Consider the following 27,226-nt stretch of genomic DNA (forward strand, 5'->3'; position numbering starts at 1 on the left):
AGAGTTTGTTTAACTTGGTAAATGGCATTTACAAAAAAACCTACAGCAAACATCTTAATGGTGAATCATTAAACCACTTCTTTGAAGATGATGAGACCACAATTTATTGTCTGCAATATACTGGAAGCCTAGACTGTACTGTAGCAAGAAAAAGCAACTGGGGCTGCAAATTCAAATTACCTTATTACCCAAAGATAATCTCCAATGAATCACATCCTCTCTTTGAGAATAGACAGAACCTAAGACTTGCTTCTACCAAATAGAATATGGTAAAGATGATGGGTATAGTCACTCCCTTGACTGGGTAATGGTGTGATGCCTGCATGTTCAGTCGTGTCTGACTGTAGCCTGCCAGGCTCCTCTGTGGGATTCTCCAGGCAAGAAGAGCAGAGTGGGTTGCAACTTCCTTCTCCAGGATATCTTCCTGACCCAGGGATGGAATCAGCACTTCTGTGGCTCCTGGATTTGCAGGCAGATTCTTTATCACTGAGCCACCTGGGAAGACTAGATTAGAGAGTTCCACTGACTTTGAAGAAGTAAACTGCCATGTAAGAAGGCCTGTGAATGGGCAATATGGCAAGGAACTGAGGGAGTCACTAGGGACTGATAGCGACAAAATGAGGACCTCAGTTCTACAGCCTCAAATAACTGAATTCTGCCAGCAATCATGCCATCTTGGAAGAGAGGTCTAAGCTCTAAAAAGGACTGCAGCTTAACTGACACATTAATTGTAGCTTTGTGAGACTCTGAGCAGGGGACCCAGCTAAGTGACCCACAAAAACATGGAGATAATAAGTGTATGTTTTAAGTCACTAAGTTTGATGTAATTTCTTATGCACCAATAGATATAAAAAGGAAGAAACAAACTGTCATTATTAAGAGCCTGTGTTTGTATAGAAAACAAATCTATAAATTAAAAGAATAGGCTAGATTAGCAAGTTTGTAGTTGCATGCCTACATATCAGCAACAAACAGATAACATAAAATTTATAAGATAACCATTTATAGTACCATAAAAATCATGAATGAACAGGACATTTATAAAGAAAACTTTTAAAAACTTTAATGAAATGAGGTAAGTAATAAAATTGAGAAATATAAGCAGATGGATAAAGTTCAAGGGTAAGCACATTTAGTATCATAAAGATATTCTTTACAAATTTATAGCTTTAATGAAATTTCATTAAAATTTCTGACAAGGTTTTTTATAGAACTTCACAATTTATGTTAAAATTATAGAGGAAAACAAAAAAGTGAGAAGAGTTCAAATACTCTTGAAAAAGAAGACAGATAAGGAATTTGCCTTTTAAGCTATCAATACTTAGTATAAAGCTATGATGATTAGACAGCAGGGTATTACACACAGATAGTTAAATAAACTGATAGAACAGCATAGGGAACACAGAAACAGGCCCACTGGTGTATGGAAACTTAATATATGACAAAATTGGCATTGCAAATCAGTGGGAAGTGTGCATATTCAATGAATGGTGTGAGGACAATTGGGTATCCAACTGAAGGAAAGAAAATAGATTCTCAATTTCACAGAATACAAAAAAAAAATCCAATTGAATTTGAAACTTAAATGAGAAAGATAAAATTATAAACATTTAAAAGAAGACTTAAAAATGTATGACTCCAGTGTAGGCAAGGATTTAAAATACCAAAAGCAGAGACTTCTAGTGGTTAAGAATCTGCCGTGTGACACAGGGGACACAGGTTCAATCCCTGGTGGAGGAGCTGAGATCCAACGTCCTGCAGAGCAACTAAGCCCGTGTACAACTAAAGAAGCCTGCGCACCCCAGTGAAGACCCTGTGTGCCACAAGTAATGTGGTCAAATACACAAATACTAATTTTTAAAAAGATACCAAAAGCACAATCTCAAAGAAAAATATTAATACATTTGGCTATGTTAAAATTTAGAACTTTAAATAAAAAATGCACCACCAAGAGCGAAAAGACAAGTGTCCAACATGGAGAAGATAAATGCTTCACATATAATCACCAAATGAGTATTATGTACAGTTTACAAAGAACTTCTAAAAATCAACTGGAAGAAAACATGGTTGAAAAGAATATGGTCAAAACATATAAAAAGGCATTTCATAGGTGAAAAAGTATAAATGGCTAAAAGTATATGGAAAAGTGAGGGAGATGCAAATAAAAACCATACTGAGAAAACAGTAATTCAAAAAGATACATGCACCCCAATTCTTCACAGCAGCATTATTTATAATTGCCAAGTTATGGAAGCTACCTAAGTGTCCATCAACAGATGAATGGATAAAGATGTATCTATACACAATGGAATCCTACTCAACCATAAAAAAATACATTTTTGCCATTTGCAGCAACGTGGATGTTGCTGAAATAAGTCAGAAAAAGACAAATGTTATCCCTTATATGTGGAATCTAAAAAATACAACAAACTAGTGAATAAAACAAAAAAGAGGTAGACTCATAGATATAGACAACAAACTAGTGGTTACCAGTGGGGAGAGGGAAGGCAGGAGGGGAGTCTATTATGTGATTATTTAAAATCAGAGTGTGAAACTTCTGAAAATTTTAAAGCACTCTAGAATTTAAAGAATCTTTCAATTAAAAAATTATTTAAAAAGCCATATTTACCCTGCTTGGGAAAACCATCTAAGGGTTGGAATCTGCAGTTAGACTAGCTGCTCGAATTTACCAATCCTGGACTTCATTACTGACTCCCTCAATTTTGTCTTAAATCGGAGATTGTGTCAGCAACCAAGGACTTCTGTTCAGTCAATGGTGGGTTTTATTTCCAATTCCAGGGCTTGTCCTAATGCTGAATACGTTGTCAATACCACCTTCAAGGTTGTCTATGTAATCTGCAGTGTTCAATACATTGCTCCATTAAAAGCTCTGCCTATTATGATTTTATTTCAACAATCATTCACTTGAACTCTTGGTTTAAATGTTAATAAAACAGTTATACCTATAAAAAAATTTAAAAAAACCCATATTTATTAAGATAACATTTTTGTACTCTTTAAACGGGTGAAAAATTAGAAATTAGATAATATCAGTCATATGTTGATGTTGGTAGAGTGTAAATTGGCAAACACTCTTGGAATTACATAATTATAATCTATATTATATACAGATATAATATATAAACATATAACAATTATACATGAAACATTTAATTATATATTTGAATATTTATACATAAATATGTAAACATCTATCATCATATGTATACATATTTATACAATCTTTGAACAATCAGTTCTGCTCCTAGTGTGTATACCTAAAGAAACACTTGTAGATATGCGCTGGGAGGCACATAAAAAAATGTTCAAAGTAGGGCTTCCCTGGTGACTCAGTGGTAAAGAATCTACCCAACAATGCAGAAGACACAGGTTCCATCCCTGACCTGGGAGGATCCCACATGCCGAAGAGCAACTAAGCCTGAGTGCCCCAAGTACTGAGCCTGTGCTCTAGAGCCTGGGAGCTGCAACTGTTGAGCCCACAGAGCCTCAAGTACTGAAGCCTGCGTGCCCCAGAGCCTGTGTGCCCCAGAGCCTGTTCTTTGCACCAGGAGAAGCCACAGCAATGAGAAGCCTGCCACACTGCAACACAAGAATAGCCCCCCCGCCTCTGCAACTAAAGAAAAGCCCGCACAGCAATGAAGACCCAGCACAGCCAAAAATAAACAAATACATTTTTAAAGATAAAAATAAAATCTAAAAGAAAATAATGTCACCTATTAAAAAAAGTGTTCAAAGTAGTGAAAATCAGGGGAGAAAAGTGCCTGTTGTCTGGAGAGGTAATATGTAAACTGTGGTTTATTCAAGCCATGGGACTCTACACAAGCAAAATGATGAAAGTAGAGCATCAATACAAATGAATTCAGACATTGAGTGAAAAATAAGTTGCAGAAGAATGCATGTAATATCCTCCTCTTTACAATTTTGAATATATTGCAGAGCACTAAATATGATCATAACAAAGATCATGAGAATGATAAATACAACACTGTTAACTCACGGAGGCAGGAGAGAGAAGCTTTGGCATGGAGGAGGGACGCCCAGGGAGCCTACACACTATTAATGTTTTATTTCCAAAGTTGGGTGGTAGGTTCACGTGTGGTCATTTTACTGTCAACGCTTTAAAAGTTATATTACAGATCTGCCTTTATATGTAGTAACATTTCATGATAGTTAAAGGAATGAATAGAAATGGATATATAACTGGAAGATATGCAGAGTTTGGCCATTGGTTTGAAGGATAACCCCACAGGTGAGACCATGACATTAACGATGTTTTAAAAATATATATATTTATTTGCTTATTTGGCTGCACCGGGTCTTAATTGCAGTTTGTGAACTCCTAGTTGAGTCATGGGGGATCTAATTCCTGGACCAGGGATCAAACTCGGGGCCCCTTACATTGCGAGCCAGAGAGTCTTAGTCACTGGACCACCAGGGAAATCCCAAGAGACCATGACATTAAAAACACCTTTTCTTTGTCCACTTTCACACTTGATTCTAAACAATGTACTATCTTGAGATTCTTGGTCCTAAAGAACATATTATACTTAGATTCTTACCTTGTTCCTATTCTTAAAAGTCTCTGAAACTTGCTTGAGTAATCAGTGTTTTTTTTTTTTTTTTTGAGTAATCAGTTTTAAAGCATGCAAATAAAGACAACAAAACTCTCTCAATCCTAAAGTTGCTTTTTTTAAAAAAAAAGCTATGCATTTATACATGTATGCAAATTGCTATTAAATTAGGAAGATTTCATTCTAAGTAACCAGGTTTTAAGAGGCTGAAGCAAACCTTTCTAAAATATGTTAACTCTAGGACTAAGCTATTTCTGAACATGGCATGACTTACGAGCTATCTTAATATCTCCTTGAACTAGAATATTAATGATGGTGGTGGTGGTGGGGTGGGTAAGTAGCTCATACTAGGGAAAGCAAACAGTTGCTGGAATACCCTTGTGGTTTGCAGCCTCTTTTTTTTTTTTTTTTAACTGTGTTAGCTGCAAAAGAAAGGAAGGACTAATGTTTTCCAAGGTTTCAGTAGCATTTTTTGAAGAAAGAATGTAGTATAGGATGTTAAAAAACACCGTGGTTTCTGGAATCAGTACCCCCCTGTATGTGTGCTCAGTTGCTCAGTCATGTCCGACTCTTTGTGATCCCGTGGATTGCAGCACTCCAGGCTCCTCTGTCCATGGCATTCTCCAGGCAAGAATACCAGTTCAGTCCAGTTCAGTTGCTCAGTCGTGTCCGACTTTTTCTGACCCCATGGATGGCAACAGGCCAGGCTTCCCTGTCCATCATCAACTGCCGGAACTTACTCAAACTCACGTCCATCAAGTCGGTGATGCCATCCAGCCATCTCATCCTCTGTCGTCCCCTTCTCCTCCTGCCTTCAATCCTTCGCAGCATCAGGGGCTTTTCCAATGAGTTGGTTCTTTGAATCAGGTGGCCAAAGTATTGGGGTTTCAGCTTCAGCATCAGTCCTTCCAATGGATATTCAGGACTGATTTTCTTGAGGATGGACTGACTTGATCTCCTTGTGTGGGTTGCCATTCCCTTCCCCAGGGGATCTTTCTGACCCAGGGACTGAATGCTGATCTCCTGCGTTGCAGGCAGATTCTTCACTGTCTGAGGCACCAGGGAAGCCCCTACCCAACCCAAGAGGGAGCATTTTGTGTATCTGATAGTCGTTTACCTTAACCGATTTTCTTTTTTGTTTGTTTGTTCTTCCTTTACCAATTTTAATTGTGACAAAGGTAATTTTTCTGTCTTGTTCTTAAAATGGAGAGCAAAAGTTGGTCCGAAATAGTTATCTTTGTATGTGCGTGTTCACCGACTGAACACTTCAGAGGGCAAGGAAACAAACAGAAATGCTCCGATTGGTTTTCTGCGTTATGGCTCCCGGATGGTTGACAAGTCTGCAGTGCCCTTTCTGTGTTTTCCTATCCTTTCTTCTGTTTTTCTTGTCAACTTTGGAGTCAGAAGCGTCAGTGAAAAATCCCTGCTACATCAGTAGGAGCTGTGATTCTAAGAACGTGACTTCATCATTCAGCCTTTGTTTCCTCCTTCGCAAACAATGGTTTTAATTCCCATCTCAGGGGATTTGTAGATGTTAGAATTGAATGAGACAATGTATGTAACAGTGACTAGTATATATAATGTTTGAAAATAGGGTTGGTTTTCTTTCTCTGTACTCCTCCCTGGGATTTCAGTGTCGAGAAGGACAAAAAATTAGTCTTTTTTTTTTTTTTCCCACTATCCAGCATTCGGGACTGCTGGCTCCTTGCTCATTTATATCATCACCTCTTATCTGTGAAACAGAATCCTTAATTTATATGATGTATTTTTCTCACCTTTGAATATCCATAACATTTTTTTCTTCACAATTTTCATCACTGTCTAGTGGAATCTTGCTTTCCCAGGCAGAAATGGGGATGGACAAGTGTTGGGATGGGATTTTGTCCTCTGATTGCTGGGTATTCAGTCCTGTACCAAGGAGCTTCAAGTTCTCTCCTGTGGAAAAGGGCCCAGGTTTGTGCAAAGGAGCAGATGCCCTTAATGAATGCTTTTCTCCATGATCTGCTTTGATACCTCTCAGGGTGTCCCAGTGGACTTTTATTTTTGACGATACCATAGTTCTCTGACCAGGGATCAAACCCATGTCCCCCTGCATTGGGAACGCCGAGTCTTAACCACTGGACTGCCAGGTATTCCCTTGGTGTCCCAGTGAAGCAGAATAAAAGCAGGTCTTCTCATGTCAATAAAACAATAACGGCTAACACCTATGTGTTATTTTGTTAAACATTTTTACTGGAGTATAGTCGCTTTACAGTGCTGTGTTAGTTTCTACTGTATAGCAAAGTTAAGTCATCTATGTGTGCACATATAACCCGGCTTTTTAAACTTTCCTCCCGTTTAGGTCACCACAGAGTGCTGAGTAGAGTTCTCTGTGCTATGTAGTAGGTTCTCACCAGTTATCTCTTTTATCCATGGTATCAATAATGTGTATATGCCAATCCCAATCTCCCAATTCATCCTACCTCCCCACCGCCTTGGTATTCATACATTTGTTCTCTACGTCTGTGTCTCTATTTGTGTATTACTTTTATAGCTTGTAAAGCGTTTTCACATCCACCACACATTCTTTAGCTTGTTAAGCATCTGCTGGGTTCTGCCATGTTCTAGGCCTCTCCTAGACGCCAGACAATAAATGCACTGGTAAGGACGCCCTGGCCTTGACCTTCTGTCGCGTCCCAAGAAATGTCACTTTCCGAGAAAGCCTCCTCCTCCTGCCTTGTTAAGTTCCTACCTTCTCATTGTCTAACATGCGCCCTGTTTCCTTTACAGTATTTCCCATCCCGATCTCCTTAAGGGTTGGGGTCATGTCGGCTTTTGTCACCTCTGTGAGGTCCTCTGTTCAAGACCTAGCATACTGCAAGGCCCCAAGAGGAACCTCAGGCTTCCCAACAGGCTCAGAGGTAAAGAATCTGCCTGCAATGCAGGAGATGCAGGTTTGATCCCTGGGTCGGGACGATTCCCTGGAGAAGGAAATGACAATCCACTCCAGTATTCTTGCCTGGAGAATCCCATGGACAGAGGAGCCTGGTAGGCTACAGTCCATGGGGTTGCAGAGTCAGACAAGAACCCTACCACCAAAAAGAGGAATCTCACAAAGTTTTCCAAACTGAGAAAGACATGTTTTACTGATTCTCCATTCATCTGATTCAAATGGATTGAATATCACCGTGTGAAAATAGCTCACTTTTATTCATTATTGTGAAAAACCAAGAGATTTAAATGAGATTAACATCTTTACTAATCTTTCAAATCATTCCACCCTCTCCTTCAGAGATATTAAGAATTAAGAATCCAATTACCTCTGCCACATAAATTAACATTGGTTCATGCCTTGGCGTATTGAGCTACAAACAGGCATTTACAGTCTTTGGTCGCTTTTATACCAAAACTTTTAGCCTAACTTGGAGATGGAGGTCAAGCTAATAGGAGTCAAGAATTATGACTATGAAGCACAGAGTTCCCAAACTGAGAAAGACAAATATCTTTTACTGGTTCTCTCATTTCATAGGTGTGGAAAATGGAGGCCCAGAGGGAGTAACTTGCCAGTGATTTCATGGTTCGTTTACTTTTTCTTGGCCACGCTGCGAGACTGGCAGGATCTTAGTTCCCCAATCAGAGATGGAACCCAGGCCCCCAGCAGTGAAAGCAGGGAATCCTAACCAGTGGATCTCCAGGGAAGTCCCTCATAATTCATTTATGGCTGAACTGAGACAAAAACCCCAGATTTATATCAGGGACTCCTCCTCTGTGTCCTACCTCTCTCTTTAACATTAATGTAGCTTAAACTGATAAGAATTATTTTCTGAATGAACAATAGTGAATTCCATAAACTCAAAGATGAAAGCGAATGCAAATTGTTCTAAAACCATTTCAGCCATTTTTATGAAAGCACATGATTTCGATGAAGAGCAGTCCAGTATTAGAGGAAATGCTGAATAATATTCAAATGCCTAGCGTAGCCATAACCAGGAGGATGTGGTTTCTAATGTGTACAGCAAAAATCATGCTTCAGGTGAAACTTATTTTATTTTCAATTAATATTTTTACTTTTGAAATAATTTTAGACTTACAGAAAAGTTGCCGTATGTATGCATGTATCACCTCCCTCTCAGATCTCCCTCCCACCCGGCCCCCATCCCACTCCTCTAGGTCGTCACAGAGCACCAAGCCGAATCCCTGTGATGCACAGCGGGTTTCTCCTAGCTATCTTTTTACACGTGGTGGTGAATATATGTCAATGTATATATTCTCTCAAATGTCCCACCGTCTCCTTCCCCACTGTGTCCGCAAGTCTGTTCACTCATCACCCTCTAATGTTAACAACGTACACAACCATAGTTCAGTGATCAAAATGCAAAAACTAAGGAATTTCCCTAGTGGTTCAGTGGTCACGACTCTATTATACTCCAATAATAGAGAAAGGAGAGTCAGTGGGAGACAAGGAAAGACGAAGGCCCTGGTTCAGAGTGGAGAAGACCAGGAAGACAAGAAACTGAAGCAACATGGGATCCTGAGTCATATCCTGGGACACAAAAGGAACATTAGGGGGGGAATGATGATACAGTCTGTGGTTTAATCGATAGGATTGTATCAGTGTCAATTTTTTTTTTTTTTTTTTGTAATTATGTACTTGTTGGCTACACTGGGTCTTTGCTGCTACATGGCGGCTTTCTCCAGTTGAGGTGAGTGGGCTTCTCATTGTGATGGATTCTCTTGTTGCGGAACACAGACTCTAGGCTCTTGGGCTCAGTAATTGTAGAGCATGGGCTTAGTTGTCCTGTGGCATGTGGCATCTTCCTGGACCAGGAATCAAACCTGTGTTCCTTGTGTTGGAAGTATGGAGTCGTGACCATACTCACTGTTCTCTATGTCTGTATTTCTATTCCTGCCCTGCAAATAGGGGTTCTTCATTCCGTGGACTCTTGAGGCATGCTGGTCAGCAATTCTGTAGAGTGTTCCTCCGATGGGTTTGTCTTTTTTTTTTTTTTTTCCATGATTAGACTGAGGTTACAGGTTTGAGAGAAGAATGCCACAGAGGTGAAGCTCTGTTCTCATTGTTTCATCTCGGGGGTACATGATGTCAGCATGACTCACTACTAGTGAAGCTTGATCACTTGATTAAGGTGGTGTCTGCAGGGTTCCTCGACTGTAAACTTACTGCTTTCCCCTTTGCGATGAGAAATGTCTTAGAGATACTTGGAGACTTTGTGAACGTCCTTTTTCTCTTTAAACTTTTGCCCCACTTACATCCATCAGTGAAACTTGCCAGTAGCAATTATTACTATGGTTTTCTAATGAGGAGTTTATATTTTCCTCATTCCTGCTACATTTATATATTTATTTTTAATTGGAAGCTAATTGCTTTACAATGTTGTGTTAGCTTTTGCTGTGCAGCAAAGTGAATCAGCTTTATGTACACATATATCCCCTCCTCCTTAGACCTCCTTCCGACCTCATCCCCGTCCCACACATCTAGGTGACAGAGGTGACACAGGTGATCTAGGTGACCCCAGAGCCCCGGGCTGAGCTCCCTGGGTTACACAGTCGCTTCCTGCTACCTGCTACATTTACTTACTGGAATTCTTCTGAAGAAGAGTTGCCCCCCTCCTCCCCTGAAAAACAGGAGCAGTCAATTTTTATTATTATTCAGTAATTCAACCACATCAGTTCAGACTTATGGATATTAATTTTGTTCTATAGATTAAGATCTTGTACTACCATTACTGGCTTTGTTGCTCAAGTTGTTGCAGCCTTGGCCTTTGGGAGATTTTTTGGGTTGGCGCTTATGTCTTTCTGACACGCTCCTATCTTTTTAGAGAACTTTCCTGTTGTCTGCTATCCCAAGATGCTACAGGCTTATCCCATCCCTGCCCCAACCCTGGACCCAATAACTTCTCTAAGGTTTCTCTTACAGGAGGAAAACATGTAGAAACCAAGATGTGTGCACAAAGGGAAGACATTCTTTGATGATTATAAAGCTTTTATATCTGAAAACTTATACCAGCATAGGATCATGCAGTGTCTCCAGTAATAATTCTGAAGCAGAGCAGTCAATTACATATAGGTTAGCTTTATTTTTAAATTTTTGTTACTTATTTATTTGGCTGCACAGGCCTTAATTGCAGCATGTGGGATCCAATTCCCTGATGAGGGATTGAACCTGGGACCCTGCATTGGGAGCATGGAGCCTTAGCCACTGGACCACCAGGGAAGTCCCTATAGGTTAGCTTTCTGTGTGTGTACTCAGTCATGTCCGACTCTTTGCCACCCCAAGGACTACAGCCCGCCAAAATCCTCTGTCCTTGGAATTTTGCAGGCAAGAATACTGGAGTAGGTTGCCATTTCCTTCTGCAGGGGATCTTCTCGACCCACGGATCAAACCCATGTCTCTTGCATCTCCTGCATTGGCAGGCGGATTTTTTAACCACTGCACCGCCTTGCAGCATAGTTATCCTTATATCTCCATGTCTAGCATAGACTGACGTGCAATAAATAGCTCCTGAATTAAAGAAGTAATTCAACTGCCCGCCCCTGGAACAGGGTCTTAACCTGGCATCTAGAGTCTCTCTGGGGGAGGAGATGGGTCTACGGATAGAGTTCAGGATGAGGGGATGTCTGTGAACCCAGGGGAAAAAAATTACTTCCTTGTTTCCACTCACCTCTAACTGAAAATTAGCATTTCCTTCAATTATGAATGTGCACAACAAAACACAGTAGTAATAGCAGTATTAAGACTCTGTCACCCATTGAAGTTTATTTTCACATCAACATTAGAGTTGTTGCAGCTATCTCAAAATATAATATATGCTCATTACCACTTCAAAATTACAGTAATTATTAGACCTGCCACTGGATCTTGTTGTTGAAAAAGAATAACTCATTATTATATCACATTAAAAATATTTTGATGAGTGTATTTCCATGGAACTGGCTTCCTTTATGGTCCTTTATATTTTGTTTTACGCATTTAAAAACAGTATTCTGAGAGGAAGTCCGCAGGTATCTTTAAGAGTTCGTAACCAGAGACTTCCCCGGTGGTCCAGGGGTTAAGACTTCGCCTTCCAGTGCACGGTGAGCAGGTTCCATCCCTGGTCAGGGAGCTAGGATCCCACATACCTTGTGGCCAAAAAAAAAACACCAAAAACATAAAATAGGAGCAATATCATAACAAAAAATTCGATGAAGACTTCTTAAAAACTGGTCTGCATAAAAAAAGTTCTTTAAAAAAGTTCACAACCAGGTGGTAAAGAGTGAGGTATATATAAACATATTCTCTGTGATGAAGAACTGTATTGTAAATTGCAAGTGTCCCTACCCAACTCCCATTCTAACAGGTGTCGCCTGAAAGACACAGCTCAGCTCTTGGTCGCTGGGGGCCTTCCTCCCAGGCTGCCCCTGCAGAGCTGGTCCTGGCCTCCTCCTTGATCCCACAGGGCAGTGTGGCCCAGTGTCCATGCAGCACTTAGGCCCTTAGGTCAGCGACGCCAGGCTTCTGATGAAGCCATCATTTACTGCCTCTGTGCCTCGCGCACGCATGCATGCTAAGTGGCTCAGTCGTGTCTGACTGTGCAGTCCTGTGAGCTGCATCACGCCAGGTTCCTCTGTCCGTGGGACTCTCCACTGGAGTGGGTTGCCACGCTGTCCCCCAGGGGATCTTCCGGACCCACGGATCGAACCTCTTTTGTCTTCTGCGTTGGCAGGCAGGCTCTTTACCACTAGAGACACCTGGGAGGCCCCTCTGTACCTCAGTTTCCCCATTTGATAACGATTGTAAAATCTGATCCCCAGCCTATGGGGTTGTTGTGCTATGTTGTGTAATATAGTTCTGAAAGCAGTACCTGATACATAACAAGCAGGAACTAAATGATAGCTCTTTTTCATAAACATTGTGTAAGGAAGCATAAGTGAGTTTCTCCCGGAACAACTATGCAATCCGAGGTTTTCTCTTAAGTTCGTGGTAGGGCTCAGCATAAAGAAAATCAGGGCAACTATTTGTTTGTTTGTTTTTCTTTAATGATAACTATTTTGAATTTTAATTTATTTGGCTGTGCCAGATCTTAGTTGCCGTGTGGCAAACCTATTTTCCCAACCAGGGATTGAACCTGGGCTCCCTGCATTGAGCGTGCAGAGTCTTAGCCCCTGGACCACCAGGAAAGTCCTAGGGCAAACTGCTTTTTATGTCTGAGCTTCCAATTTTACCTACCTGTCACTGTTGTGGTTTGGTGGCTAAGTCGTATCTGACTCTTTTGTGACCCTACGGACTGTAGCCCTGCCAGGTTGCTCTGTCCATGGGATTTCCCAGGCAAGAATACCGGAGTAGGTAGCCATTTCCTTCTTCAGGGGATCTTCCCGACCCAGGGATGGAACCTGTGCCTCCTGAGTTGGCAGGCAGGTTCTTTACCACTGAGGAACCAGGGACACCCTTACCTACTTGGAGGGGTTGTGATTTCAAAACAAGAAGCTCCACACTCCCATTCAAGACTGTATAAGCCATGATGTGTTTGTAGGTGACAGTCTATTTGTATTCTTTTTTTGAGGTAGATATTTTAGTCAAACTATGGAATGTAGATGAATATTAACTTTTTCATGGTAAAGATCTGCATTTTAATAGGCTTGGTTTTTTTTTTTTTAAATTGTCCTGTCCCTTCCCTTCCCCCGAGCTGAGATGTAAAGTTGAGTCAAATTTATAATGTGCTTCTGACCTTATGAAAAACAGGCCCTGGAGACAGTTTTCAAGTTGTCTACTTCCTGTGAAATTATAATGGGTAGGTTTGGTTTGAGAAGAACTGTCAGTTAAGGCAGCTTTACCCCCCCCTACAGTATGACTAATAATGGCAGTTATTAAAATTGAAGTTAAAATACCTAGAATTAAGATTTTGGCAGAACACACGGAGACATTCCATGGTTTTGGACATTTTAAGTATATGCCTTGATGAAATGTTCGCATCTCACTTAACAGATTTTAAAAGCGAGAGGTGGAAATAAATGACAGAAATAAAAGTTATATGACAAACGTATCTCAAATGCTTCTCCAATGAATTTAAAAATTTAAACTATGAGAAGGAAAAAAAAAAGTCTGAGTAGAAGATCAAGTCTAAAGGATTGAAAACAGCTTCAAAAGTCCTTGAGGAGAGTATTTGGGGCAATTTAAATTTCCTGGGAAATTTTGCTCTTTGTGAAGACATAATACTTTGAGGGCAGCTTTCACTGTTAGGTCTAATTTTCCAGATCTGGCAGAAGATTGTTCAGTGAAAAGGTTTCCCTTGGCCCATTTTTGACATAAAGTTATCTCCTGTTTCCCTCCAGCTTTGCAAAAACAGGCCCGCCCTTCACTGACAGAAGTGGAAACCCCAAGTCATTGCTCATGTTCCCCTCTTGGGCCCCTGGGACCTTTCAGGGCAGACCAAGCTGCAGTAGGCAGTGGAGTGCTGTGGAGTGGTCTTACACCCTTGCATACATGTTCTCCCCTTTGGCTAAGAGTTGACACAGAGCTTGAAGCACTATGGGCTCCCTCTGCCCTGGTTGATGGCACATTCTACCCAAATAATGTGAGGGAAAAAAAAAATTCCCATGTGCAAATCATTCCCAAATTATTTTACTATCTAAAACAGAGTTTGTTTTATCAGGGACAAGACTCTGTCCATATTTAATTAATTGTCACTCTGGTTCCAACCCTTGCCCCCCACCCACATCCCTGCCTTACGTCCTGTACCCTCTAGTGGGTCTTCCGTCCACTGATCTCTGGTCTGTTCTCTATCTCCTGTGAAGAGTGTGTCTACTCTCCGAACAGGGATTTTGGATTTTATCCTAATGGCTGTTCAGCAACCTGCCTCCGTTCAATTCAGTTCAGTTCAGTTCGCTCAGTCGTGGCCGACTCTTTGCCACCCCATGAACCGCAGCACGCCAGGCTTCCCTGTCCATCACCAACTCCTAGAGTTTACCCAAACTCATGTCCATTGAGTCAGTGATGCCATCCAGCCATCTCATCCTCTGTCGTCCCCTTCTCCTCCTGCCCCCAATCCCTCCCAGCATCAGGGTCTTTTCCAATGAGTCAGCTCTTCACATCAGGTGGCCAAAGTATTGGAGCTTCAACATCAGTCCTTCCAATGAACACCCAGGACTGATCTCCTTTAGGACGGACTGCCTCCGTAACTAGTATCATTGTTCATGAAACTCCAAAGCATCAGTTTCCTTTGAAGACTGATCCATCCCCTGATCCCGGTGCAGCCAAATAAATATTTCTTTAAAAATAAAAAATAAAGCCTACTTACCAAAGCCTACTTCCTCCCTTTTTCTGAAGTGAAACAAAAGTTCTATTTTAGACTAATAAGCAGCCTCAGAGAGGGTGTGAAGATGTAAGGGAAATTCTCTCTTAATGAGTATGCTTTCTAATTAAATAAAAAGGAGCCATTTTCCAAAATAGTTTTTTCCAGCCAAACTAAAAATTAGATACAGCGAAAGATATAAATAAGACACTTAATGTTAAAATATGTCTGTATAATGAACAACAGCAAAAATGGTGGAGTATTTATACTGTTTTTAACTAATATAGTATAAAAATTAAACAATTTTTAAAGGCTCAAAAAGACTTTTTTTTAAATGAATTTATTACTTAAAAGATAAGTGAGCTTTTTTTTGTTTTTTTTGCAAATGGACTACGAATGTCACATACCAGTAGGGGGCACTAAAACATAACTGTTAAATGTGTTTAAAAAATCACGTTTGGCAACTAGCTCCATCAGGTTGATCAGAAATGATGGAGGGCAATGGCAAGGGAGAGAAACAGTTCAATTAGAATATCTAAACTAGCTAGCAAATTTTCTTAGCTAAGTTTGCAGAGAGAATCCTTTTCTGTGTAAAAACTAATGTGACAGCTGTGATTAATATGTTTGGAATTAGTGAAACTGTGGACACAAAACTTCATGCTGGCTCTCTGACACCCCATAACGACTGAGGACAATTACATATGGGGATCCTTCAGATGGAAAGAAATGGCAAGACTCAGCTGTACGTGGTCTATTACATCCTGTGATGGTCTTGTTGTTCAGTCAATCAGTCGTGTCTAACTCTTTGCAATCCCACGAACTGCAGCACTAGAGGCTTCCCTGTCCATCAACAACTCCCGGAGCTTGCTCAAACTCCTGTCCATTGAGTCTGTGATGCCATCCAACAATCTCATCCTCTGTCGTCCCCTTCTCCTCTTGCCCTCAATCTTTCTCAGCATCAGGGTCTTTTCCAATGAGTCAGTTCTTCACATCAGGTGGCCAAAGTATTGGAGCTTCAGCATCAGTCCTTCCAATTCAGGGTCTAGAATACATAACCTTAAAATCCTGGATTGGGACTTCCCCTGGTGGTCTAGTGGTTAAGACTTCACCTTCCAATACAGGGGCTTTGGGTTTGATCCCTTGTCAGGGAGCTGGGATCCCACATGCCTCATGACCAAAAACAAAACATGAAACAGAAGCAATGTTGTCACACATTCAATAAAGAGTTTTTAAAAAGTGACCCACAGGGGGAAAAAAAAATCTAAAAAAAAAATCTATTAAATATTTTTTAAAAATCCTAGGTTGAAATAACTTTCAGGTAGATGACAGTTTGGGCTTGGGCCCTTAGGCCGTCCACTTGAATTTTGGCAAGAGTATACATGGTGGGGAATGGCCAGATGACACTCTTGGGTGTCGGGTACCTCATTGACCTGGTCAGCCTGGACCTGGAGCGACCTACTCTTTACTGTCAGGAACAACCAACACCATGAGGTGAAGGAACATCTGGTCCCAAACAAGTGAGTGCTAAGCTTCTAGGAGTGTTTATTTCCATGAGAGGGAAGAGCAAGCCCATGCATGTCTCTTTGGCTATGCCGCAGAGCTAGAGAATGTGCCCTGAATTTAGCCTGGCCTGTGGCAGTCTGGTTGTTTGTTTTGCAAATTGTAGCAGTATGGAAAGAAACTAGGAGCACAGGGGAGAAAAATTCCTATGGCACCGAATATGTTGAGATTGTTATCAAACACAGGGCCGGGCCCAGCTAGTCTCCAGTGGGGTAGGCTTGCACTCTGTCCCCGCCGAGATGTGAGAAACTCCCGGGACAAGGTAATTCAGCTGCACCAGACCCAAGATGAGAGTTTAGATCCAGACACGGGAGCAGCTGCAGTAATGTGAGCGGAGAGGAATGCCAGCGTGTATGGGGAGTGTGGATTTCAAAAGCAGGTTCTCCAAAGAGTGTTTCTCTCCCTGACAAGAGGCGAGCATTAAGTCCAGAAAGGGAATCAATGACATGTTGTCATCGACCCAAACAGGTGGACGGCAGAAGCCTGGACAACGGGGATGAGAACAAGTCTGAGAGAGGAGGGTGATTGACAACTCAACTTATCAGTAGTGATTCCAAGAGGCCCAGGCTGTGGGCAGCCTGCACAGAGGTTATCTGGACAGCCAGTGTTTACAATCTGGGAGGACTGGATCCACCAGGGACGTGGGAGGCCGGCTCCAGGGAAGACTGGTTTGGCAGGAGGATGCCTGCAGCCTCCTGGACCTGGAGGGGTTGGGGGTGCTGGGAACTCGAGTGGTCTTTATCTGGGTGTGGGAGGGAACAACTTCTTGCGTGTCTGTAGGCTCCTGAGGGGACTGCCATAGGATCTGGTCCGTGTGTGCTCAGACTCTTAGTTGGGTCTGACTCTTTGAGACCCCATGGACTGTAGCCCTCCAGGCTCCTCTGTCCATGGGATTTTCCCAGGCTTCCCAGGTGGCTGAGTTGTAAAGAACCTGCCTGCCAATGCAGGAGACATAAGAGACGTGAGTTTGATCCCTGGGTCCTGAAGATCACCTGGAGGAGGAAATGCCAACGCACTCCAGTATTCTTGCCTGGGAAATCCCATGGACAGAGGAGCCTGGCAGGCTACAGTCCGTAGGGTTGCAAAAGATTGGATACAACTTAGTGACTACACACACATGTACAGGGTCTGGTCTATCCTTGCCTTATTCAATAGGCTGACGTTCTCTTTCTTTCAGTGAGCCCCCTTGCACAAATGCTTTTCATCCACATCCCTACATGGGATACCTCTAAGGGCTTTCCAGAATCCTAGTGAAGAAGGGAGAGAAGACCTCCAGGGGTGAAGAAGACAGTGAGGACCTCTTTTTCCCTCCCTTTCTTACTTGTCCACTGGACAGTTTACTGAAAGCAAGGAGTGATGGACTTTTGTTGGTGAGCATAGTTGAGCCCTCCTGCACTACAGATATGAGACTCACTGGAAAGGGATTTAAGTCTTTGATGAAACTAAAACCACGCTGGATGCTGTATTTCCACTCAACAGACAGCCCCTCTGAATATCTTTAAAAAGAATCTCAGAGCTTGTAAATGCATCTGCAACGCCTGGGGCTCATCCCACCTGCAGGTACTTTTATGTAATTATCTCAGTGGAGCCCCACAGCGTAAGTGTTACCATTCCCATTACTCAGATAAGGAAACTGCCTGGAGGAGTAAAGAGTTGTTATTGAGTCGCTCAGTCAAGGACTGCAGCACGCCAGGTTTCCTCGTCCATCACCATCTCCCGGAGCTTGCTCAAACTCATGTCCATCCAGTCGCTGATACCATCCGACCATCTCATCCTCTGTCGCCCCCTTCTCCTCCTGCATTCACTCTTTCCCAGCATCAGGGTCTTTGCCAATGAGTCAGTTCTTTAAATCAGGTGGCCAAAGTTTTGGAACTTCACCTTCAGCATCAATCCATCCAACAAATAGAGTTGATTTCCTTTAGGATTTACTGGTTTGATCTCCTTGCTGTCTAAGGGTCTCTGAAGAGTCTTCTCCAGCACCACAGTTGAAAAGCATCACTTCTTCAAAGTAGTGTTTGAATTTGAATGTAGTTTCTTCAAACTTCTACCACTTTTCCCTGCCATGTATTGGGTTTGTGGTAATGGGTATTAGATCTACAAACTAAAGAAACCACATGGATTATTGGTTCAGAGCAAAGGTTCTGGAAGCAACTGCTTGGGTAGGTGTCCTTGTTAGCTAGGTGACTTTGTACAAGTTACTCAACCTCCCTGGTCCCAGTTCCCCCTCCTGTCAAAGAGTACCTCCCCCGCAGGGTTTGTGGTGGTGAAATAAGTTTATATGGTTCAGTGCTCAGAACAGAGTAAGTTCTAGTGTGTGTTTTCCTCTACTGCTGACCCTGCTGCTTGTTCATAAACCATTTGTTACCAGCATGGATTTGGTTGAGACTTCGCTCTCAAGTTAGGGCTTTATTTGTTTAACTGCATTTTTGGGTTAAGGCCCTTTAGTCCCCCAGTGGAATGTTAAAAGTCTATACTAACTGTTAGAAAAATGTAACTGATCCTTTAGTCAGTGGGTTAGTTTTCTAGGGCTCTGTGTGTATCTGTGTCTGTGTGTGCTCAGTTGCTCAGTCATGTCTGACTCTTTGTGACCCCATGGATTGTAACCCACCAGGTTCGTCTGGCAAGAATACTGGAGTGGGTTGCCATCTTCTACTCCAGGGGATCTTCCTGACTCAGGGATCGAACCCATGTCCTGCATTGGCAGGCAGATTCTTTACCATTATGCCATCTGGGAAGTCCCACTTTAGCCATTACGGCCACCTTAATAATTTTTTCATCACGACCCATTTAAAAGTAATTTTTCTGTTATGACCAGTTCAAGAATTTATCAGCAAGGTTGCTAATAAAAAACTTTCACACCTCTCAAGTGTTCAGGGTTAACGTTTACATTACAAATTCTCACCTTCACTGTGTAATTTTAGCAGCTTCTTTTGTTTCTTAATTTCAGGCAGTTCCTCCTGATTTCTAATTTAAGAGGTTTCCATGGCTCTCATCAATTTTTGTTTATTAGTGAATAAATTTATTGTATGTCTTAATCGGGCTGTGAAAATAAGGTGGCATTCACAATCTTTTAATAGAATTCTGGTGTGTATACATAGGAACGTGAACGTGTGCGCCTGACACACCAGAGGTTGAGACATAGTTTTACGGTACCATTGCCAAGAATAACTAATCTAGAAATAACTGCAGAATCTGATAATACAGGTGGTGTTTCTTGTTAGAAATAATTTGTCTACATGAACAGACGTGAATTCTTTTTAATTTTAAAACTGAGCATTAAAATTAAGCTACTGCCCTTTTCCTAAATTAGTGTTTTAATAGCTTTTAAAAAAAATCAGATCTAGGAATAAAGATTCTGGATTCAAAAGCCATTCTATTCCAGTTCCCTTTAAGTAGAATACTTTTTGCTGTTATTGTTCTGTATGTTTTTCTTTTTTTGAAAGAGAGCTAATTTTTTAGGACAATTTTGTTTCCATGAGAAAGTCACTCATCTCCAGCTTTTATGCTTCTTAGAGACAACATCTAACTCATAAATACATTGTGGTGTTTGAGTGGGTTTAGTTTTTAAGAATTTCACTCCCAAAAAGAATTGCAGAAAACTAAGAATATATTGTATCAATTCTCTCTTGCAATTGTTTTAGAAAAATTTGCTCTATTGTTGAAGTTGTGCTGTTTTCTATGATAACATTATCTGTTAAATGAAGCTGTCAGTATCATCATCAGCTAAACTACCAAAATGAGTCAGCTAACTTTATTTTTAACCACTTTTTAATTGCCTGCTGAGACTATCAGGAATAATGTAAGAGGATTTTTAAAGCCTTTATAGCAATGCTTTGGTATATCAGGCTACATAAAAAGGTGCATCAAAGGTTCAGAATTCTCAGGTCATTTCCACGAATTTTTTCTTTTAATACTCAGCTGCAAGGCATGGAGAAGTAATGAAAACCCTTGAGATTTGAGGCTTTCCCTAGATTCTTGCTATGACATTCCATGGATGTTATACATACTATCTCTGAATTTACAAAGAATCAGTTGGATTTGGGCAACCAATGTACGTAACACTTGAAACATGAAGGAGCCATAGCAGGATTTAGAACAAATATCAGTGATTTAGAAATCATGTGTTTACCTAAGCCGAAGTCATTTGTCTAGTAACAAAAACCTACCCACGAGGTTGTACTGATGTCAAAGAACAAACATTTCATCCCTGTTTCAAAGCACTTTAAGATGTTATTTTAATCCTTACAATACCTCTTTGAGGTATGTAGGTGGCAAGTAATACCAAGATAAAAATTCAAAATGCAGAATAAATTGAACACTACTTAGTAAAAGAACTTTAGTTCATTGTGCTTTGTTGCTTTTCTGCTTTTCTTGGACAGTCCATTGGTGATTTCATTTTATCATATTTTGCAGGGTAGGACCAACAGCACGGCATACTTGCTAAAACAGTTACCGTGGTCTATGAGAGTCACTGTGCTTCCACAGCTTTAAAACAATTTTTTTTTTACATTTTTAACAATTTTTTTTATATTTTAAACTTTTTATTTGTATTGGGGTATAGCTGATTATACCTGGTGGCTCAGAAGGTAAAGAATCTGCCTGCAATTTGGGAGACCTGGGTGCAATCCCTGGGTTGGGAAGATCCCCTGGAGGAGGGCATGGGAACCCACTCCAGTATTCTTGCCTGGAGAATCCCCATGGCCAGAGGAGTCTGGTGGACTACAGACTATGGGGTCCCAAAGAGTCGGACATGACTGAGCCACTCAGCACATAGCCAATTAACAATGCTGTGATAGTTTCAGGTGAGCAACTAAGGGACTCAGCCATACATACGCATGTATTCATTCTCTCCCCAATTCCCCTCCCATCCAGGCTGCCACATAACATTGAGCACAGTTCCATGTGCTATGCAGTAGGTTCATTTTAAATATAGCAGTGTGTACCTGTCATCCCAAACTACCCCTTCCCCTTATTCTTTCCTGCTGGCAATCATAAGTGTTTTTCTCTAAGTTTATGAGTCTGTTTCTGTCTTGTAAATAAATTCATTTGTATCATTTCTTCTTAGATTCTTTATGTTGTTGTTGTTGTTTAGTCACTAAGTTGTATCTGACTCTTCGAGGTCCCATGGATTGGTAGCTGGCCAGACTCCTCTGTCCATGGGATTTCCCAGGCAAGAATACTGGAGTAGATTGCCATTTCTTCTGTTTCTGTTTTGCCAAAAAGTTCATTTGTATCCTTTCTTCTTAGATTCTGCATATAAGGGATGGCATATGATATTTCCCCTGGAGAAGAAAATGGCAACCCACTTCTATTCTTGCCTGGAGAATCCCATGGACAGAGGAGCCTGGTGGGCTACAGTCCATGGGGTTGCAAAGAGTCGGACACGACTGAGCGACTTCACTTCACTTCACTTATGATATTTCTCCTTCTCTGTCCACAGCTTTCTACTCATACTAGCCTCTGGCGGAGATGAGCAAGGCACACATGTGATTTGCTCTCTTATCCAGGTGGAGGCATCCTACTCCTTTCTCCACCCTACTTCCCCCAGGCCTTGAGGGTCTGCACCCTACCATGAAAAGTAAAATGTCAAATATACAGCTCTTAGAGAAAAGAGATTATATATTTGGATGATCATACTGACTTTACTCAATGATCATATAAAAGTTGCGTTAATCTTCAACATCTTTCGACTCTCACAACTGGATGCATCGGCTAATTAAAACTAGGATATCTCCTGGAAATGGGAGAGCATGGAGGGGTGATTTTCCTTCTGTGATTCATTGGTAATTTAAATTGGCTGAAGGGAAGGTAGCCACAGATAAGCTCTTCTGACTAATGCCAGCCTGCGATCTGTGGGTTGTAGAGGTGGCAGATACTTCTCTGTGATGGGAGGCTGAAGACAGGAAACCGCCTCCTGAACTCTCAGCTGAAGGGTGTTCTACACGCGCTTTTTTAATGAAAACTGGGGGCATTAAGATAGGATCCCATCCCACTTCCAAAGTAAGTTTTTCTAAAGGTGCTTTACAAATATTCCTGATGCTTTACGCTCACTTGATGGCGGAGAGGAGAGGGCACTTTCTAATTCACTTTGAGGTCGAGAGGAACACAAGGGTTTTGTTTTGCTCTTAATTTTGTCTACTGTCTCATGTAAGTGAACATTATGGCTCTGATCAATCCCCAGTGCGTTCAGCAAACAGAATTGGATTAAATAGTATGGGAATAAGGTCCCCCATTTGAACTGTAGAATACACGCTCACTTGTTCTAAGCTAAGTCCAAGCTTCTGAAGCTCTTACTGATCTCGGGTGGCCTCGAGCCTGCAAAGACTTGGAGCTGGGCTTGGGTTCCCAGCCAGAGGTTAGACTGGGTAGAGACAGTGAAAACACAGGTCCTAGCCACTAGAGCAGGGGTCAGTGACAAGGGCCCTGGCCCTGGCCCTGGCCCTTCAGCTTTGCAGAAAGAATTTCCACAGAGATGGAAAGTAACAAAACAAGTATTTATTAACAGGAAAAAAAGTACAGTATGTGTGGATAGATACACGGGTGGACTCAGGGAGAGAGTGTGGCTGAGTTGCGCCCCCGTGGCGGTTTGAATTAGTTTTATGGGGTATTTCTCATGGGTTTCCTTCATCCAGTCATTTTGATTTGCTTGGTACAGGTTCCATATTTGGTATATGTCAGGATCCTCGCAGGTGTACACACACATCTCTTAGCCAAGATGGATTTTATTGAAGAGGCCTGTGGGTAGCCTGGCGTTAGTTAGCATCACTCACCTTTGACCTCCAAGGAATCTTTCTGCACATGTGGTTGGGGAGGTCTTCTGACCTCAAGAATAAGAAATGTGTGGTCTGGGCAGGGTCCTTCCTCCTCCCTTAATTGTCCTGTTCATCTCATCTTGGAGTTTTGATCCACCAGAAAAGGCATCTCCAATTGCTTTACCCTGTGAGGGCCTCATCTACCTTCTGCCTCAATATGTGGAACGGCTTTTCGATAAAAATCCAGTGCTAACCACTTTCTTTGTTGGGGATAGAGCACAAGAGAGCTGTTGAACTTGCGTTGATGTCAATTCAGGTTTAGGAGAGCTTTGGAAAGAGTTTCAGATGAGCCAACCATTCCGGAAGGGCAGGTTGCTCTTACTGAAGATGGTCTGAGGCTGTCTGTTCAAATAAGCAAGTGCTAATGGCTTGGAATCCCCCACATAATTTGTGTTATACAAATGCAAACATCAGCATTATTATTGTTATTTATAGTCTATCTCTAGACTCCTTTCATTAACATAAACTAAACTGGTTTCAGGCAGAGTTGATAGCTGACAAAGATCCCTCCACCCCCTAACATGTTTAAATGTCAATTTTTTGGAAAGAAAAAACTGAATCAAATTAACCTAGGCCTCTAGAAAACCCCAACATTTTACAAAGGCAGAAAGTGTGGAAACAGGTGATGAGCTCTGGATTTTGATAGTAGTTGGTTCAAGTCTGATAACAATTAGATAAGCTTCTAAAGTAAGTAAACTTACCTTCAGTAAGTTTCTTAGCTCTCTGTACCTCAGTTTCAATTTCTGTAAAATATAATTCCTAATAATTTCTACATTATTGGTTTGTTTTGAGGACTGATTCAGATAATAGCTAATCATTCAGATAATAGCTAATAATAAGAGTGTTATATACACTTCATCCATAATTACTGTTGAAAATAGTAGTTTTTATTAACCCTGGGGGAGAAAGAAAATGTGTATATTCTGATTCTGGATGAAGAATGATTTATGACTTAGAAATGAAAACATTTTGAAATGAGAGATATTTATTTATATTTATCAATATACATATCATCTTATTTCAGATGATATATAAATCTGAAAAACAGGAGGGTGGGATCTCACCCAGCCTAGTTCTGGGTTGTAGAAAGAATTTTTCCAGGTTGGAATCTTCTGGAGTGCAAGCGTGCTATGTAGTTGTCAAATGTTCTGTTTTCAGTTTGTTGCTCAAACACAAAATTATTTAACGTACATACAGCATCACAGGAGACAAATCAGTTTTTCCTTCCAGCATGATATCGGTGATTAACTAATTGGAAGTTCCATTTTTAAATGTTAAACCTTAGAATGTAGAGTATCTCTGTGTGTCTTAAAGGCTGTATTTACCACAAAATAAAAACCTGATATTCCAGAGAAATACTCATTCTGCATCTATGTTTATTCTCTGGCATAGCAGACTTCGCATATGGGTAGGCCCTGTGAGTCAGCCAAATCTGAAATTTGATAAACTCTTACCTCCTGTTTCTACAGTATAACTGACACAGACGGTGACTATACAGATCATATTAAAAACACATGTGCTTTGACTACACAGCCATTACCTCTTGTTATTGATTTTTATCAACAAATGACAAGCAACGTAGTTAGTTACCATACAACGTTAGATGTTTCTTCTTGCTTCATTCTTTTATTACTGTTGTGGACTTTCTTTTTAGGTGTTTGTTTACAATCACACTTGACTCCTTTTCCCTACTGTTATGTTGTGAAAATAGGGCAATTTGATTGGAAAAAATGGATTATTGTAAAACGGTGATTAATTCTTACTGCTTAACGTGAACATTCATACATATTAGTTTTCCAAGTAAATAAGTAGGACGCCTTGTAAAACTTCCTTTCTGCCAAAAATGTAGTACCATCTGTGATCTACATGGCAGCTTTTTCTTATTTAATACATATGTCCCCCCCCTTTTTGGAAGCATACTAAGAGCTTTAATATGACATGAAACAGAAATAAAATAGTAAAAACACATTGTGTTGCAAGCATGCATGCAAAATTCAGATTCATGACATTCAAAGAACTTGGGATTTCATGTGCCACCCATTTGTTTTTATGGCAACTTGCAGTTCTTAACATTAGGAAAAAATTTAAATGTAATGTTGGGAGTTTGGGAGAATAATTTTATTGTTTTGAAGAGAGTTAAGACCTAGTGTTTAAAATAGGCTGAATTTCACTGGTGATCTGAAAACCTCCAGTTAAAAAAAAAAGAAAAAAAGAAAGTTAAAGTGAAGAGCAGTGCAATACAAAGAAAGACTTTTGGCCTGAACGCTAGGAGGCCTGAATTCTGACCCCAGCGCCTTGGGCTCTATTACTTAACTTCTCAGTGTCCGCTTTCTTACTTGTAAAATGAGTGGTTTCTGTGGGTCCAGTAATGATCACTTATAAATCCATCACCCAGATACAACCATTGCTAACATTTTTAGCCAATAGTGATACTTCCAACCTCTTAAATATCTTATCACCAGTATTGTCACAATGCCATTGCGAATGCTTGGCCCACTTTATTTTAAATGACTATATATGATTCTACCTAACAGATATGCCATTCTTTAATCATTCTCTATTGTTGGTCATTTAGATTATCTACAAATACATTTTTAATATTGTTGTAGGGACCCACAACTAGCCTCTCACTAACAAAGCAAAGGAACAGAGTTTATTGAAGAAGACAAACATCTTCACAAGAGAACTGAAAATGCTGGGTCTCTGGCTTATGATTTGCCCAGCGCTTGTCTCCAGTTAACAGATTAGTGAGTGTCACTTGTGTTAGACAAACGATCTGATGTAGCCTGTATTTTTTGATCATTCCAACTCCAAGGCCTGGTGCTCCGAGCTCATACTCCCAACACGTGTGGATATGCATTTATTCAGTTTTTCTACCTCATCTTATTATTTTTCTTCAAAATGGTGACTATGCTAATGCTTCAATTCTTTTCTGCCTTAGCACTCCTTGTATCTATCAAATACTTTGTGTAATTCGTTCAAAAAATATTGTCAAGATGCATTGCTGATTCTTTAAAGAGTGACACAGTTTTAATTCTGACATCAAATGTCATGTAAAGCAAAATAACATAAACTGTTTATGACCTGGGCTTCCCTGGTGGCTCAGTGGTAAAGAATCTGTCTGCAATACCAAAGACTCGGGTTCCAGGTTTGATCCCTGGGTCAGGAAGAGCCCCCAGAGGGGGAAATGGTAACCCACTCCAATATTCTTAGCCTGGAGAATTCCAGGGACAGAGGAGCTACAGTTCATGGGATCGAAAAGAGTTAGACACGACTGAGCGACTTTCACTCACTCCCTCTTTTATGACCTCAAGGAATCTGCCATCTAAACAGGGTACTCTGAGATGCGTGGCACCTAGCCTGTACATAGTAGGTGCTCTATAAATATTTGTTGAATGAATAAGAAAATCCAAAGAGAATTATTCCTCAAGAAAAATGAATGACTACTTCTGGTATTTGCTATAGACCAGGTTTCACGACATGGGTTTAAGAAGCCAAAGCTGTGTTGTTTCAGGTGATTATTTTCTACGGGCAAATGGAAGAAAGACTGTTTTTAGTTGATAGCAGTGTATCCTAATGATTCAGACAAAATATTGAAAATGAGCAATTCTGGGGAAGAGAAGGTGGAGTATGAAGTTAAGTGCCATCCACTTAAGAAGAATAAGCATCCAAGCTTTTTACTCATTAAATAGGACTTAAATTACCTATTTTGACAAGTAAGAATTTAAACCAGAGATCAATGTGGTGGTGGTGAGGGGTAAATATAGAAATTTCTGCCTGGGAATTGATCAAAGGAAACCATCCCCTCAGTCTTCCTGTCAAGGATGATGTAATAATTACTCTGAAAAGAGGCAGAGGAAAGAATATCACTATGGTTTGTGAGATGGACTTTGTGAGCATAAACTTCCTTTTTCATCTTACTTGTCCTTACCTGACATGAAATGTTTTTCTTTCCGGTTTGGCCACATGCACCAATGATAATGATTCCCACTTACTT

This window comes from Cervus elaphus, chromosome 30 (genome assembly GCF_910594005.1).
Source record: "Cervus elaphus chromosome 30, mCerEla1.1, whole genome shotgun sequence".
In the NCBI taxonomy this organism is placed as follows: domain Eukaryota; kingdom Metazoa; phylum Chordata; class Mammalia; order Artiodactyla; family Cervidae; genus Cervus; species Cervus elaphus.